The following is a 17,435-nucleotide window of genomic DNA, read 5'->3' on the forward strand; positions in this document are numbered from 1 at the left end:
GTGGTTTTCTTATGAATGGTTTAGCACCATCCTCTTGGTGCTGTTCTCATGATAGTGAATGAGTTCTCATGAGATCTGGCTACTTAGTGTTTAGCAGTTTCCTCCTTGCTCTCTCACTCCTACTCTGGCCGCGTGATGTGCATGCTCCCCCTTCGTTTTCCCCATGATTGCCAGTTTCCTGAGGCCTCCCCAGAAGCTGAGCAAATGCCTGCATCATGCTTCCTGTACAGCCTGCAGAACCATGAGGCAGTTCAACTTCTTTTCTGTATAAATTACCCAGTTTCACCTTTTTTTTTATGGTAATGCAAGAATGACTAATACACCACCATAGGGTCCACTCGCCTTCTTTGGGTAATTGTTCTGGCTTTTTTTTTTTTTTTTCAGGTAGCCACACCTCCCATGAGTCCTTCCCCATTGAAGGAGGCTGAATGCCCCCTGTTCCCACTGAGGGTGAGGTATGTAGTTCAGGCATAACCTACTCAGTGTGCTCCCCTCCCCTGGCTACAGTGATTGCTTCAAGCATGAATGACACAATATGTGGGCCAATAAGACCAGAGAAGAAATGTTCTGTAACCTCTGAGAAGTATACTTTCTCTTTTCTGAAACCTTCTAGAAATGGGCATCTCTCTGGCTCTCTCCAAGCACACATGTGAAAGCAAGTATCTTGAGAAAATGTCAGCAGTCAAATGACCACCGTGAGGTAAGACTAAGTCATATTACCACCTAGATAAGGCTAGCCTCAGAGGGAATCTGCCATTGTGGTAGGCAGAGGAAAAATGGAAAGAAACCTCAGTGACATTGTTGAGTCACTGAATTTCACAATCCAGAGTTTTTTCTTACTGGTAGACTTCCAGATATACAGACCACTATATATATGCTTTTTTTTTTTTTTTTTTTTTTTTTGAGATGGAGTCTCGCTCTGTCGCCCAGGCTGGAGTGCAGTGGCCCGATCTCAGCTCACTGCAAGCTCCGCCTCCCGGGTTTACGCCATTCTCCTGCCTCAGCCTCCTGAGTAGCTGGGACTACAGGCGCCCGCCACCTCGCCCAGCTAGTTTTTTGTATTTTTAGTAGAGACGGGGTTTCACCATGTTAGCCAGGATGGTCTCGATCTCCTGACCTCGTGATCCGCCCGTCTCGGCCTCCCAAAGTGCTGGGATTACAGGCGTGAGCCACCGCGCCCGGCCTATATATGCTTTTATTGTTTATTGAAGCTACTTTTTGTTGGGCTTCTGATTCCTTATATCTAACATGATTAAACTAACGTAATTAAAGACTGACTGGAAATACAGTTGTGTAAAGACCTGGAAGGAATGCAAAAATCAGAATGCAGTTGCCCATTTCAAAGCGATGACTTTAAGCAGGACATGATTCCAAGTGTCCTAAAATGACAGGTTATACGAAGTCGTTTGCAGTTCCAATTATGTTGAACAGAATGGTAAATGGTAAAATTTTAGATGTGTCTTTTTCAGAGGTTTTGTTGGGTAAAGAGGTATAATCAGGAAGGGAATGGCAGACAAAAAGGAGAGAACAAAGATCTGATGATAATAATAGCTAATGCTACATTACATTTGCCATGTGCCCAGCAGTATTCAAGGCAGAGGACATATTTTCTCATTTGCTCTTCCTAATAGTCTTGCAATATGAGTATATTTATCCCCACTTGTTTCCTAAAAAGAAAATAGGGGGACCAGAGGTGCCCATGCCGTAGGACCCACAGCTAATAAGATCTGCAATTCAAGCCACAAGGTCTGGCTACAGTGCTGGCACCACTACCCTCTGCTGCTTTTGCCATTTGGATCCTTTAAGGTTGGTGTAGAAGGATCCAGCTATTGATACTGAATGTTCCCTGAGTATGCTTTGTTTGTAGCATCCTTTGAAAACCAGCAGAAATACCTAAGATTCATCTGGATGAAACAAGGTGTTCAGACAGGGATGTACCTGGCAGAACCCACATAGGCATTGTTTGTGAATGAATTAATTATGCCAAGGAACTAGGTAAGCAGAGGGCGTTCTCCTGCTAGTTGCTTGCTCAGACTTCACCTCCACCTACTCACCTGGTGATTTCACTGAGAGTCAAAGTTCCTTTTAGTAAACAGATTCTACATTTCTTCCTCATGCCTTTCTACAGAAAAGGATGTTACATTAGGATGAGAAAAACATCTATTTAAAAAAAGGATGCCTTTTTACTAAAATTGTAACAATGTTGGTTAAACCTATTGCAGCTGTAAAACTAAAGAAAACAAAACATAAAAGAATGCCTTAAAAATTCTGGTGGTAGAAATGGAAGTTCTCATCATTTTCATTGAAAATGCAAAGACTGAACTCTACGAGTTAATTGAGAAAGTCTTTATTAAGCTCCTTCTGCATTGCTATCAATGCTGTGTATAAGGTAAAGTAAGAAATAACAAGAAGTGCATACAGATGGTTACTATTTTTAAATATTCATTTATTTTACTTCTCTGCATTTCTCATTTTTTCCTCCCTTTCCAGTAAATCTCTCCTACCTCACCCCCATTCTAGCACAAGATCAGATCTCTACTCAATTGGAAGAGACACAGAAAAGAGTGGGAAACAGGGCAAACCACAAGCTTTTGTGTCTTTGTTTTATAAAAGCCTAAACCCTTGGGGAAAGAGATTCTCTATTCACATTCTAAAGAAACAGGGATGGAGAAGTTCCTCCAAACTCCACTTCCCTGGGCTTGGGGAAGGGTGGAAGAGGCGGAGGTCTGGGACCAGTGTCAACAGCAGAGAGGAATTGTGTCCCGCATTAAGCAGCCCACTAGGAAGGCTGCCAGCCTGGAGAGGGATGGCTGCATTGTGCACATTGACAGAAATATAAGCAGCCTTCACAAAGATTCCTGGGCTCACAGCATGACATGGGAACAGCAGAAGATCATTAAAACTGAGGACAGAGATGACAAGCTCTCAGGCCTACCCTGTGTGCAATAACAGAGGACCCAGTGTCTCTAACCTCCGCACCACTTGGCTCTGTGGAAGATGCCAGAACTGTGGCACAGCCCCAGGGGAGAAGTTAGATTATCCCAAGACAAGCTAAAATTTAGTTGTGTTTGCTTGTTGGCTTGTTTTTTCACAGGTCCAACAGAATGGGAAAATCATAATCAGATCTTAGGTTGAGATACAAAAAGCAAAAGAGGAAGCATTGTTTGCAGATCAGAGTTTGGCATGTGGAGCTCATGGCTGCTGCAGGAGAATGCGGCAATCCTGCCATAAGAGTTTAGACTCTTCTGGCCTACAGAATACAGAGGCAAAGCAAATCTGAGAACATCCCAAACAGAAAATAGCTGAAAGATAGAACCCGTGGTAGAAAGAGATAAAATCCTGAGCTGGGAACCCAGTGAAATTCTCTGGAGAAGGAAGAATGTGGCATGGCACCTCGGCAGAGCGTGTGAAAGTACAGATGCACGGGGAAGAAGAAGGGCTCTCCAAACAAGGACAGCATGAGCAAGGACTCAGAGATGGGCGTGTTCATATGTATTCAAGAGTGTGGATAAGAAGGAAATGCATTTGATGGACTGAACTGAGGGAACAGTGAACAACTAGATAAGTAAAAGTGGACTAGCCTTACAGTGTCTTGAGTGCCTGGCTCAGACATTTGTATGGACACCATAGACAGGACCCCAGTGGAGAGCCTCAAACTGGACTGTGAAATGATTTTTAAAACTAGCATTCTAAGCTATTGATGGCTTGTGAAATTAGAACTAAGCTGAGTATAGGGGAGGCCATTTTAGTATCTAGGAAAAAAGGGTGCCTGCATTAAGGATAGATGGAGAAGGAAATGTGTACAAGAAATAGTGAAAGAAAATGTTTTGAAGAATGGAATTCACTTTGGCAAGTTGGAATTATGACTCCAGCATGCTGTTTAGCTGAGCTCACAATCAACTGATTACACTGGGGATGACAGTTTATTTAAGTAATGTTACAGGCAAAAATGGTACAATATATTTCAGTTTGCTATTGTAAGCTGCTGTTCACCTTGGCCCCTTTGAAAATATGTTGTCTTGACTAGGGTGAGAAAGAATTACAGAAGTAAAGAGGAAACAAGTGTTTGCAATCTCACAATATTTTCATTTTTATAATGTTTGGTGCTAGTGCTGTTTAACGTCTTCTGATACTTTGACACATTGTTGCATGAAGCAACTATGAGGACAAACATGCCTAATTTTAGGAACAAAGTCACCTTAGAGTAACTGAATCTATTAGTCCTAGGTAACTAAGAGAGAATTTATGAAGAAACAAACAAGATTTGTGCAAAAACTACCTTTAGAACATAAAATATATTCAAAAGGTATGCAGGAAATTGCAGCTTAGCAGAGTCTTTGGATTGAAAGTCCTCACTTCAAGTCCCAACCCTGAAACTTAATAAACGTGGCCTTGGAGAAGTTACTTAAAAGACTAGCCCTAGGACCTTGGTGCGAATTAGATACAGGTACCCCGTTGGGTAGATGAAGTCCAAGGAGACTGTAGGACTCATTTTTGACTCACTCCCTTGAATGGGCACCCATGCACAGTATGCAATCCACGTAACTGTATACAGTGGCTCTGTTACTCGAAATCTGCATTTTCATTTCTTCTTTGTACATTGAAGAAAATAATAGTATCTGTCTGATGGGGCTATTTTGAGGACATAATTGCTGTGGAACATGTAGAGTGTTTAGGATAGTGCTTGGCACATTTTAAAAATGCTACAAATGTTTACTATTATTATTGCATTATTATTATTAATCTAAATCTCTCATGTTTTAGGGTAGAGGTTGGCAAACTGTGGCTCACAGGCCAAATGCTGCCTACTGCCTGGTTTTGCATAGTGCAAGAGCTAAGAGTCATTTTTGTATTTTAAATGGTTGGACAAAAATCTAAAGAAGACTATCTTGTGATGCATGAAAGTTCTATGAAATGCAAATTTTATTGTCCATAAGTAAAGTTTTATTGGCACAGAGCTATGCTCATTCATGTATGTATTGTCTGTGACTGCTTTCATGGGATAGTGGCAGAGTTGAAAGGTAGTGTCAGAGATGAGATGGCCCATAAAGCCCAAAACATTTTCTATCTGGCTTTTTACGGAAAGTGTTTGAAGACCCCTGTTTTAGTGTGTTGTTGTTGTTTTCTTTTTTTTCACTAGTTTCAGAATATATTCTTCAATCTTTTCCAAATTAAAATGATTTTTAAAATACTTGAGCACCAGTGAGCATCAAGCTGTTGAAAGAGAGGCATTCTTATCCTCTCCAAGTATTTTGCAATATCTTTCAAAACACTGTCACCTCTTTTCAGGGTGATGACAATGTGCCTAACATTAAGTCTCTTTCTAATATACAGAGATAGTGGTGGCATAGCACTGCACCAGAGCCTAAAGCAAACACATGCTTGAAGAGGCTGCCCTAAAGTGTAACTATATGTTAAACAGGTTCAGAGTTGGACACATATTTTGTATGCACAGGCACCAGACAATGTTTGGCTTTCTAATGTCAACATGTATAAACACAAAACAACAAATTCAGTTGATCATGGAGATGTTTTAACTATTTGATGCCAAAAACCCAGATATTTGGAAACATCTGGATAATGGATTACATTTTTCACTTTCCATCTAGATTTGGCATTCAGCTTATTTCAGCTAATAAGAACAGCCAAATATTAGCCATGTTCTAAATATTAACATGTGGAAAAAACACTCTCCCTTTTTGCCTTTCCAAGACAAGCTTGCCGCTTCTGTTTCTTGCTATTCAGTACATTGATGGTTTTCTTCTATTTTATCCTCTATTTCTCACCTCTTTTCTTTCCTATTTTTTTCTTCTTAACTTTCTCTAGTTCCCCTAACGCAATCTTTACTGTGAAAACTTTTTAAGAGTGTCTTCTTTTCAATCCCTTTTATCCAAGGAAGAAAAATGATTTGCTTTACGATAATTGAAATTCTTCATTAAAACCCAATGCTCAAGCCTTTATAAGGCATAAATGGCTTCTTAATTGCCGGGAGCCTGCTTTGTGTACAATTTACCACACCATGTCCATGGCAGAATTCAAGGGAAAGGTCACACAGAGACAGCTTTATTTATCTAGTCATTTTTTAAAATTAATTTCAATTGATTTTTAACAGTCTGTTTGATGTTATAATTGTATGTAAAACCCCTATGATATAATGCAGACTTCTCTGGGCCACTTATTTACAATTATGGCAGTTATGCTTTTCCTTGACTTGGGCTATTTCAGAGGGCGTGGGTATGGTCCACACTGGGCTATATAGTCTTGTGCTGTAATAACATGGACCTTGCCAAGATAAATGCAATCATCTCTCCTTGCTCCCCTAAATTCTTGATTGATGCTCTGTCTTTAGGAAGTCTTGCTGTGAACACAGAATTTAATCTGTGACGCTCTTGTCAGGATGCCTTTTGCACATTCCCAGGGAGGGCTCTTTCTTCTCCAAACAAAACTGTAGGTTTAGCTATAGCCCCAGATCCTAGAAACAAGAATAGCAGCTGCAAAACTGTGAATTTTATTATCTTTGGTCCTAAGCTGCTGACTTCATACTTAAAAAAAGAGCTTCAAAAAGAAAATAGAGGCCGGGCGCGGTGGCTCAAGCCTGTCATCCCAGCACTTTGGGAGGCCGAGGCGGGCGGATCACGAGGTCAGGAGATCGAGACCATCCTGGCTAACATGGTGAAACCCCGTCTCTACTAAAAATACAAAAACTAGCCGGGCGAGGTGGCGGCGCCTGTAGTCCCAGCTACTCGGGAGGCTGAGGCAGGAGAATGGCGTAAACCCGGGAGGCGGAGCTTGCAGTGAGCTGAGATCCGGCCACTGCACTCCAGCCTGGGGGCAGAGCAAGACTCTGTCTCAAAAAAAAAAAAAAAGAAAAAAGAAAAAAAAAAAAAAACAAGCAAACAAACAAAAAAAAAACAAGAAAATAGAAAGTATCTGTCGCCCAGGCTGGAGTGTGTTATTTTCTCTGACTTTCTCACCTCCTTCTTTTCCCTTTTCTCTGATTTTACCTTAACGGGCCTGTTCTATTGATTTGATATAAATTGCACTTATTAAATACATGCCTGTTCAATGAAATTTTTTTTTTTTTTTTTTTTTTTTTTTTTTTTTTTTTTTTTTTTTGAGACGGAGTCTCGCTCTGTCGCCCAGGCTGGAGTGCAGTGGCCGGATCTCAGCTCACTGCAAGCTCCGCCTCCCGGGTTCACGCCATTCTCCTGCCTCAGCCTCCCGAGTAGCTGGGACTACAGGCGCCGCCACCTCGCCCGGCTAGTTTTTTGTATTTTTTAGTAGAGACGGGGTTTCACCGTGTTCGCCAGGATGGTCTCGGTCTCCTGACCTCGTGATCCGCCCGTCTCGGCCTCCCAAAGTGCTGGGATGACAGGCTTGAGCCACCGCGCCCGGCCTAGTATCTTGATTTTTAAAATAATTATTGTGTGATCTCCAGAGGTAGGGAGCTATGTTATGTTCATACAAACATATAGTTTCCCATTTAGTTAAAGATCACTACAAACATACCGTTTTCCTAACATCCTTTATAATTAAAGAGAAAAAAATTATGCTTATAACATTAAATTCATCAGTCTAATTTTAATGCCAGCCAAGATCATGAAAATACGTAATACAAAAATCCTTGCAGAATATAAGTAGTGATGATAAAATAACAACCAATATGGTTGTATGACAGGAAAATCATGCCAGACCAATTTAGCTTGCAGGTAAAATTACATTACCAAGTATGCCAGTACAAAAATATTATAAAGATATTTCTGGATAGTTAACTTATCTTAATATCTTGGGGAGTAGAATGGGATGACAGTGATTTTTAATTAGGTTAATTCTATATAACAAGCTATTTTATGGACTACATGCTTTCTCAGGTCTCTGCCAGAGAACTTATATTCCCAACACTTAGGTATCTTTTTGTTCTTTGCTCATGTTGGAAAAAATAAAAATAAAGAAAAAGAGCCAAGATCATCTCAGCTCCTCTACTAAAGTATCTATTAAGAAGCTATCACTTTCCACTCTACTTCCCACCTGACATTCTTAACACCCAGCCAGACCCGTCAACACAGGATTTCAGCCCCTCAGCGGAGGGACAGGAGGAAGGGCAGAGGACTCTCATGACATCTCACTCTTCCTTTCTGGTTTAGGACACATCGCCCTCTTCACTGAGTGACTCACCAAAGACCCCGGGAAGCAGTTCAATATGCTCCTAAAACCTTTGCTAAGAAAGGAATTTCTACAAGTTCATTGAGTTCTATAAATATATGAGATCATGCCTGTCCGCTCTAAGAATCTGCCAGTAAGCTTTCTATCCCGCTCAGAATGAAATCCCCAATTGCATTTTAGGAAGACCTGCAAAGCCCACATCTGCAACACCAGCTTTCCTCTAGGATCTCAGACCCTCCCCTTTCCCATCCCCTTTCCCCACTCTGTACCAGCTGCATGGGCCTTTTCTCTGCTTGGCACTTCATATGTGCCAAAGGGCTTCTACACGTGCTCTTTTCTGGAAAAGCCTCCCACCAGGTCCTCCAGTGGCTCACTCAGGTCATGTAGGTCTCTGCTGTAAGGTGAAACCCTCGGAGAGACCTTCCCTGATCACCCCGTAGGAAGGAGAATAACAGCCCTGATAGATGTCCACATCCTAATCCCTGAAACTTGTGAATATGTTACCTTACATGGCAAAAGAGGCCTTGGAGGTATGATTAAGAATATTGAGATGGGAAGATTATCCTGCATAACTGGGATAGGCCTAACATAATCATAAGGGTCCTCATGAGAGGGTGAGAGTAAGTGAGAGATTGGAAGATGCTAGGCTGCTGATTCTGAAGATAGAGAAAGGGCATTGAGCCAAAGAATGCAGGTGACTTCTAGAAGCTGGAAAAAGCAGGGAAACAGTTTTTCCCCTAGAGCCTCCAGAAACAATGTAGTCTTGCTGACATTTTTATTTTAGCCCAGTGAGACCCATTTTGAACTTTTGACCTCCAGAACAGTAGGATAATAAATTTGCATTATTTTAAGCCATCAAATATATGGTAATTTCTTTTTTTTTTTTTTTTTTTTTTTTGAGACGGAGTCTCGCTCTGTCACCCAGGCGGGAGTGCTGTGGCCGGATCTCAGCTCACTGCAAGCTCCGCCTCCCGAGTTCACGCCATTCTCCTGCCTCAGCCTCCCGGGTAGCTGGGACTACAGGCCCCGCCACCTCGCCCGGCTAGTTTTTTGTATTTTTAGTAGAGACGGGGTTTCACCGTGTTAGCCAGGATGGTCTCGATCTCCTGACCTCGTGATCCGCCCGTCTCGGCCTCCCAAAGTGCTGGGATTACAGGCTTGAGCCACCGCGCCCGGCCAATATATGGTAATTTCTTATGGCAGCAATAGGAAACTTAAAAATAACCTGCCTTCCCCAGTCTCCACCAGGTTACTTCTGACTCCAGCACTCTGCTTTATTTTTCTTCATAGCATTTCCCACTACTGGAAATTGCATTGCTTTCTCATCTGTTTGTTTGCTTGTCTATTGTTGCAACAGGACGTACACTTCATGAGGATGGAGACTTTGCTTTGTTCATCTCTCATAGGTAAAAGTTACCTGGAGAGAGTAGACATTCAGTGGATCTTTGTTGAATGAATGACTGAAAACATACATAAATTAATACTTATTAAAACCAGCCCCCGCTGCAACATAATTTGGGTGCTTGTGGAATTGAGTGTGTGCATGTATGTGTGAGTGTGTGTATAGGTATAGTAGTCACAGTGGAGTAAGAGAGGTAGTGCCTAGTTGCAGTGGTGGTAGTAATAGTAGTAGTAGCAGTAGCAGCAGTGGTGGGATTGTGGAATTTGACCTATTTCTGTGATGGAGCAATGGTCTAGATTGATAATAACGAAAATACAATATTTCAAGAAGGCTTTTTATTAGATCCATATGAAAATGTCCTCTGCATGTAAGTTCAGAATTGTTCTGAGCAATGTTACTGTTCCGACAACATCCTCAAGTGAAAGATCCTACCCACAGGATAATTACCAGTAGTTCAGTGTCCTACATGGATTGCATACCTCGACAAGTTTCCCCGAATTATGTGACTGAAGAAGTCAATCTAGTTGTGATCAAAGCTGTAAAAAAATATATATCAACTCCCAGAAAAATTAAGGTCAATATTTAAACTCTTGATATGTAAACCAAAAGGTGGATCCCACATGAAAAAGGAAGGGAGAAAAGGAAATTTAAAAGCTGAATGTAATTGGCACCAGAAATCGACCTTAAACGAATTATAGGCCCAATTAGTAAAGCGGATCGGAGTTGACATTTCTGTTTCCAGTGTAACGGTGTATTTATTTAACTACATTCAGAGGTTCTCTGCACTTGGAAAATAATCATTTTCTTTAAACTATTAATGACCTTCAAAGAAATAAAAAGATAAACTGTCTATAACTTTCTTCAGCTGTGAACCATGTGACTGTCTGGCCACCTCAAATGAATCCTAGTGAATCCAATTAAACAATCTGCTTCATTCATTCATTATTCCATGCTGTAGGCAATGTGCTCAGAAATAAGGATTCCAGAGTAAAAGGCACAGGCGTTGCTTTTAAGAATCTCACAAATGAAACAGCCACTATAGTAATATGATGTGATACAGATCAACTGGACAGTGTGTCTGGCCCAGGAGTGGTGGGAAGCACAGTGAATGATCAAACTTTTTTGGAGGAAGCAGGAAGTAGGAGCTGTCCAAGCAAGATGGGTAGGGGTGAGGGGATGCGGGGTGCAGTGGGGATATATTCGTGAAGGGCTGGGAAGCATGGGAAACCCTAGCATTGTGGGAGACACCCAACAGCACCCTTCAACTTACTTTTTTGATTTTTTTTTCTCAGCACTATGTCAACATTGTGTTCAAACTCTTCCACAAATGTTATGTAGGTATCACTGTGTTCCAAGTCACTCAATTGAAATTTGTATTTAAAACTTAAAATAGATATTATTTGTGATGAGATCAAGCTGTAGATAGAGAACGAGGGAAAAGAGGTGCATGGCTGGAAGCTTCTCAAAATCGCCAATTAGACTAAGAGCTGAGCAGTCTCAACTTCTCCTCAATGTTTCCAAATAAGAATTCCATCTATCATGACTTGTGATGATCTTTCTTCTGCCATCACCTAGTGTTTTATTCTCTAAAGATCTTTTTTATCTCCCTTCAGGATTTCTTTCCTCAAAATATCTAGCCATCATCACATGAACATAAGACACTATGAAAATACACAGATTATTTCATTCTACTTTGAAAGACTCTCAGGTTACAGACTCTATATAGAAAGAAAAGCCAGGAGCGGCGGTTCACCTGTAATCCCAGCACTTTGGGAGGCCCAGGTGGGCGGATCACCTGAGGTCAGGAGTTCAAGACCAGCCTGGTCAACATGGTGAAACCCCGTATCTATTAAAAACACAAAAATATTAGCCAGGCATGTTGGCGCGTGTCTGTAATCCCAGCTACTTAGGATGCTGAGACAGGAGAATCATTTGAACCCAGGAAGCAGAGGCTGCAGTGAACCGAGGTTGAGCCACTCTAGCCTGGCAGCCTGGGTGACCGAGAGAGACTCTGTCTTGGAGGGGGAAAAAAAAAAAAAGAAAGTTGAGGCAGGAGCCTGCTACAAGCCCTCAATTGCAGTTTTTTTTTTTTTTTTTTTTTTTTTTTTTTTTTTTTTTTTTTTTTTTTGAGACAGAGTCTCACTCAGTTGCCCGGGCTGGAGTGCAGTGGCCGGATCTCAGCTCACTGCAAGCTCTGCCTCCCGGGTTTATGCCATTCTCCTGCTTCAGCCTCCCGAGCAGCTGGGACTACAGGCGCCCGCCACCTTGCCCGGCTAGATTTTTGTATTTTTTAGTAGAGACGGGGTTTCACCACGTTAGCCAGAATAGTCTCGATCTCCTGACCTCGTGATCCGCCCGTCTCGGCCTCCCAAAGTGCTGGGATTACAGGCTTGAGCCACCGGGCCCGGCCTTACTGCAGATCTTTTCTATTGATGTCAGATGGGTTTCCTAGGCAGTGTACTCCATGCCAACCTGGAGTGGAATTAGCCACTTCAGCACATTTGGAGTAGTGGTCTGAAGAGGACATCACACCATCTCTGTGGTTAGACAGCCATGGATTTAAATCCCGGTTCCACCACCCCTTACCTGGTAGCTGTGTAATCTATGAAGGTAGTTAATTACCCTGAGGCTCAAATTTTCTATCTCTGAATCCGGTGTATGCACACCTGCCTTTCAGCTTTGTGGTGAAAAGAAAGGACTGTAAATGTAAAGCACCCAAGTGGCAGAAAGAATATTCCTGGGATCTCCAGAGGCTCCTGGGATGAGTTTTAATTAATGGATGGGGAGCCAAGGGATCCACGTCCCAGGTGGGTCAAGGAGATTCTGTGCTTCTTCCATCCCTCTCTTCCTGGGTTGTAGGTACCAAGGAAGCTGTGTATGCACATGGCATAGCCATAACATGAGGGAGGGCTGCCACCCACATAGGACTTAGCAAAAGCAAGAGACTTTGGAGTTTAGTTCTTACTGCAGCATAGCAGAAACCAATGGTTCTCAATGTGTGGTCCCTGGGTCAGCAACACCATCATGACCTGGGAACTGGTTAGAAATGTAAATTCTCAAGCTCCAACCCTGACCTGTTGTCTTAGTCCATTTGTGTTGCTATAAAGGAATACCTGAGGCTGGGTAATTTATAAAGAAAACAGGTTTATTTGGCTCATGGTTCTTCAGACTGTACAAAAAGCATAGTACCAGCATCTGCTTCTGGTGAGGGCCTCAGGCTGCTTCCACTTATGGTGAAAGGCAGGAGGAGCCAACCATACAGCAAGAGCAGGAATCAAGAGAGAAAGGAGGAGGTGACAGGCTCTTTACAAGAATGGGTTCTTATGGGAGCATAGTGAGAACTCACTCGCTCAAGAATGACACCAAGCTATTCATAAAGGATTCACACCCATGACCCATAAACCTCCCTCCCAGCCTCCACCTCCAACAGTGGGGACCAAATTTCAACACGAGACTTCATGGAGCCAACAAATCATGTCCAAACCATAGCACCTGCTAACTCAGAAAGTCTGAAGATGGGACTTGCGGTCTGTCTTTTAACAAAGCCCTCCTGAGAATTCTGGGGTGCACTCAAATTTGAGAACCACCTGTATCAACCATTCTGATTAACCAAATCCAGCACATAACAGTGTTCAAGAGATGCTAGTTATTATTATTTAGATAAACCACCTGTGACAAATTCGATACCGCAACTAAGTAAAAACACTCCAGGTTATATTCCTCACTACAGAATATGTTGGTTATATTTTATAAATGGAGTCTGATCCCCAGTTAATACCTTCTCTGTTTGGAAATGAAGATAGTTAAGATGATCAAGAAACATAGGATGTGGTAATCCAGATGCTGAAGCCAAGTTTATGATTGCAATTAAATTGATATGTGAGACTCATTGATGAGGTTTGGAAATCAAATCCCCTAAATTTATAAATATTTCATGATCAATTATGCAACACAGCTGCAGTTACCAAGTAGTAAACCTCATAAGAAAAGTTGCAGTTGCACGATGTTTTGAGAATTACATTTGTCTAATTTAAGCTATACAACAAAGAGTGTGTGTGTGTGTTTGTGTGTGTCACGTATGTGCCCGTGATAGTGTGATAGTGAGCTTGGCCTTCCTTGATAAAATACTAGTATTTATTTATAATGAGATTTATTGCAATTTTGCCTTCTTACTTTTTCTTTGTTCATTAACATCTATTTATATTTTTAAATTTTGCTTTGGCTCCTCTGGTGCTTTAAGTGCTGGAGCCTGTGGTTCTCAAACAGAACAGTGCAGACTGTATACTCAGGCTGAGCCACAAATATATCATATGATGACCTCGGAAAAAACTTAAATTATGTTGTACAGAGCCTGAGGTTTTGATTATAAGACAATGAATGCCTACCCTCATTAATATCATGTGATAATCCATTTTTCTCTTATGAGTGCTACATGACATATATTTACTTGTCCTAATTACATTGAGTTAAAAATAAACTCTAAGAATGTGGTGGCATGCCTGCAGCTTTCCTAGAGACCAGCAAAATCAGATCTGGAAGTCACTTTTCTGAGAATATTACAACTTGACCAGGCCATTGCAACTTTGTTTCTATCTTTATTCTCAGAACCTTGGAGGAAATCCCCAACTAACAAAAGGATTTTTATAAATGAAGTCAGTTCTCTGTTTTGCTGTCCCTTAAAGATTCATGCTTACTCACGTTGGAGGTTCATTCCAGCTGCAGAATCCATTCATCATTCATTTAACAAATATTTTCCCTCACTTACCTCAGTTATTTTTCTATTTTATCTTATTTCCCAAGCCCATCCACTTCCTTTTATAAGCAGCCAATCTGATGTGTGTAATGTATATCTTTGTGTTTGTGCTTTTGCAAAATGTATACTGCTGTCTGCATGCGTGTATTTTTTATTTTTTTGTGTTAGATATTATATTTTGTGTGTTAGATATTTTTGTGTTCAGTGTCTAATTTCTTTCATACCTCTTACACTCTGCACTACATTTTTGGATACAACTATATTGCCATGTACAGCCCGTCCATCATTTCTAATTATTTTATAATTATTACAAATCCTTTTGCTAACTATTAGGTATAAAGGGTTAAAGAAGAAAACTCATAGTTTCCCTTTCCACAGCGCTCACATACTAGTTTAGAGAAACATTTTTAAAAACCCCACATACAGTATGGTGAGTGCTTATTATTCTTTTTTTTCCAAAAATATCTATCAAATGCTTTTCATGTGTTAAATATGATGTTAAGCACTATGGATACAATAGAGAACAAGGCAGTAGTGATAACTGTCCTCAGGAAGCTTACATTCTAGAGGATTATCCAAGCCTTGTAGATCATGGAAAGTATTTAAGTTCAGTGGCAAATAACTAAATGGCTTTATGCAACAGAGCACGATAAAGAAATTTGTATCTTTATTCTGGAGGAAGTATGAATAATGGGTTAAACAGAAGCAAGACTAGACTCAAGAAACAAGTTAGTTGCAGCAAAGCAATTGAGAAACTATAGTGACTTCAACAGGGCTGGTAGCACTGGGACAGAAAAGAAGAGAGTGACGTGACATATTTTGGAAACGGTACAGACAGGATTTGATGATAGATTAATTATGAGGGGTAAAGAGGAATCAAGTCATGTCCCTGAGCTTCTAGTCTAGAAACAGAGATGGAGAAGTCTAAGCAGGGATCAGGTTTTTGGTAAGAAAAGCGAAGTCCTGTTTGGGTGATGATGTCCATGTGGCATCTAAATGGAGGTGTCAAACAGGTAATTGAGCATATAGAGCTGATTCTCAGAGGAGAGTTATAGACTGAGGATGCATATTCAGGAGTCATCACATATGGATAGTCTTTAAAATCATGAAAATGAATAAGAAAGTAAAGAAAGGCAAAGGGGGCCCAGTACAGATCCCAAATGTTTGGAGACCAGATGGAAGAGAAGGAGTCAGCAGGGAAATTATTAACAAGTGCTCAGGGAGGATCCACTGTGTTTGGGTCATTTAGGTGTCTTTGGCTAATGCCCTTAGCTAAAGCTGTTTTTATGGAAAGATATTTAAAAGGGGGGCCTATATGGAATGGTGTAAATCAGGAAGTAGAGATGGTGCATGCAGACAAATCTTTAGTGAATATGGGATGAAGGGGAGAAAATAAGGTAGGGCCATATCTGAAGGGAAATTTTAGATTAAGAATTTTTTTTTTAGGTAGGTGAGACTTGAGCATGATTAAAACATGATACAAAGGTGCATAGATAGTGGAAGTTTCCTGAGACACAGAAGGAGATAAAATCCAAGCTCAGAGGCAGGGTCTAGCTCCTAGTGAGAGGAGGGGCAACTCCGGGTTGATAATACCCACTCCGTGCCTTTCTCTGAATACCATTTCACTGGCAAAATGAGATAAGAGGAGGAGCTAGTTTGAGAGCTCTGTTGAGATGGGTTTCACAATGAGCAGAAGGCAAAGGACCTACTCCTTGAAAAGTAGTTTGTTCAAAGTTCACTGTCAAAAACTCTAGGCCTCAAAACAAGAAGACATCTATAGAATTTAGCAGATAATCAGATTCGATATTGTCGCAGGGCAAATTTGGGTCGAGAGAAGGCTGTCTGGTGGAAGAAAATTACTCTCTTCTGTCTGGGAAGAGACTACAACAGGCTTTGACAGAATCCCAGATAAATTGGGCAGCCTTTCATTATATTTATCAAAAAGCCGAAAGCTCCCTGCTTTTTCAGCTTAAGCAGGCATATGGAGCAGAAGACAGATTCTCCAGGATAAATAAAATTCAGAAATATCAGAAACAAGTGGGAGTGATGAACCAAATGCGGCATGGTCAGAAGACACACTAAGGCCTTTTAGCATTTCATTGGTCCTTGGCCCGGGCCTACCCCTCTGGAGAACTTAGCTGTGAGTCTGCTAAGTCCTGTGATGAATTTTCTGCTTACGCCTGGGAAACAACCACACACAAATTAAACAGTATTTAATAACAGCTAAAGGATAGGTGTAAATATATCTAAAAATTATTTCTTTAAATGTTAGGCCAAAGGGTACAAGTGTTTAATTTCCTTAATCATAATATTCTCACAAATTAATACTAGTGTTTTGGCAATTTCTGAGTTGACTTCTTATACACAGCAATAATTTTACCAAATCACATCTTATGTTTTGTTTTTCAAATCTTTCAAATCTTTATGTCATTAAGAAACACTGGTAGTTGAGTCACAAAGTTATACCCAAGAGGCCAATACAGCAGCATTGTAGCCAGAGTAGCTGAGAGGAGATAAACCATCTTTGCAGTGTTCGATTCTCAAACCCAAACTTATAAAATGATATTAGAGGTAGTGAATAGAAGGGCAGTATATTCTGTTACAAAGAAAGCTAACTTGGGAACCAGTCTCTTAGTGCTATCCTGCTGCTCACATAGAGGTATGATAATTTTGGGCACGTTGCTAAACTCCTCAGTCTCTTCATCTGTAGAGTATCCACTAGGTACTCAGGAATTTTTAAGATCTCTCCCAGTTTTAAAATCCCTTACTTTGATGTATTAATCAGGATTCATTCAGTTCTAAGTGACAGAAAGAGACTGCAAACTGACTTCCGTTAAGAGGGGAGATTTATTGGTTCACATAACTGCAAAGCTATTGGCAGCCTGCATAGCACCTTCTGAGAATGGAAAAAAGGGGATCCTGAGTGAGCATGTGGCTTGGCAAGCAATGGGGACTTTTAGTAAAAAACAAAACAAAGCAAAATGAAGCAAAAAAATTAAACAAGTATCTTTCTCTGAATAGACACGCCCTTACTCCCAGATGCACACAACAGATTTCAGCACCCGTTTACCCCTTTGGCTGGGAATGCTTCGCAGTTCACAGTTGGCTCAACTCTAT

This window comes from Rhinopithecus roxellana, chromosome 3, assembly GCF_007565055.1.
Source record: "Rhinopithecus roxellana isolate Shanxi Qingling chromosome 3, ASM756505v1, whole genome shotgun sequence".
NCBI classification, from domain to species: Eukaryota; Metazoa; Chordata; class Mammalia; order Primates; family Cercopithecidae; genus Rhinopithecus; species Rhinopithecus roxellana.